Raw genomic sequence first — 1,204 nt, 5'->3', positions numbered from 1 at the left:
TTTTTTCAAAAAGAAGCTGGAACTGGGTTACCCCCAGACTAGTATGGTGAGTGACTATGGGATTTTTTTTTAATAATTATTCTTATTTTATACATATAAGTGTTTTGCCTGTCTGTGTGTATGTGTATGTTCTGTGTCTGTTACCCAAAGAGTCCAGAAGACGGTATTGGATACCTCAGAACTGAGGTTAGATTTGGCTTGTGGGTTCTAGGAACTGAACTTGGGTCCTTTGCAAGAGCCAAGAGTGTCCTCCCTCCTCCACCTCTTTATCTCCCTGCCCCCACCCCCAGCTCCCTACCCCGGTGCAAAGTGGCTTTATTAGTGTGGCAGGATCATAACAGGTCTTAGGAATTAGCATTGGGGCCCTTCTTCTTGCCAAAGGTGGGCATGACATTGACAAAGCGTCGGTTGTACTGCATTCACCTCTTGGCCCGGCCTGTCTTCTTTTTCTGTTTTGCAACCTGACCTCTTACTTTTCCAGCGTGAGCTTTACTTCCCAGCGTGCAGCCAGCTACTTCCAGAGTGGTCAGGGCCTCTACTCCACACTGGCCTAGGGTAGCCTTATCCTCCAGCAGCGAGCCTGCCTGAAGCACGACCTGATCAGGGCAATGCCTTCCAGTGAGGCCACATGAGCTTTGATCTGGGTGACCATCTCCTGGCTGGTCACCTCGAGGGTGTGTAGTTCCTGACCGTGGACAAAGAGCTGCATGTTAGCTACTAACCCTCAGACGCTGCTGCTGCTACCACGAAGAGGGAGTCAAGAAAGAGCCAAGAGTTTTCTTAACCCCTGAGTGGTCTTTTCAGCCCCAAGGCTAAGGGACTCTAAGACTCCCAGCATCTTCCCACTAAGGCTTCCTTTCCAAGAAGTTCTATTTTCAAATGTCACTCAAACATGAAGAGGGGAACGGTGGCCAGCAAAAAGGGGTAACCAGCTGAATTAGAGCTTCTCAGACTTTGAACCTCAAGTCCATTGCCACCCTTAGATTAAATCTCATTGGCTAGGGCTCTGGCCTTTCTCGTAATGAAAGACTTTGTTGTTTAATCTATGAGTCTTTTTGATGCCGAGTTCTGAATGTGAGAAGGGAGAGAATGGGGACAGCAGGGTTGGTCAGAAAGGTTTGCTTTAGCTGAACTAGGACTGTGAGTACAAAGACCAATGTTCTTTCTTCCTATATCTTGGGACTTCTCTGCTTGTATGGCATAT

General features: G+C 47.8%; 1 pseudogene; it reads right to left on the bottom strand.

Moving 5' to 3' along the window:
* Positions 1 to 344: 344 nt before the first annotated feature.
* Positions 345 to 712, bottom strand: LOC116911711 (annotated as a pseudogene).
* Positions 713 to 1,204: the final 492 nt, after the last annotated feature.

This window comes from Rattus rattus, chromosome 10, assembly GCF_011064425.1.
Source record: "Rattus rattus isolate New Zealand chromosome 10, Rrattus_CSIRO_v1, whole genome shotgun sequence".
Taxonomy (NCBI): Eukaryota; Metazoa; Chordata; class Mammalia; order Rodentia; family Muridae; genus Rattus; species Rattus rattus.
This window is presented reverse-complemented; position numbering and strand designations above follow the sequence as displayed.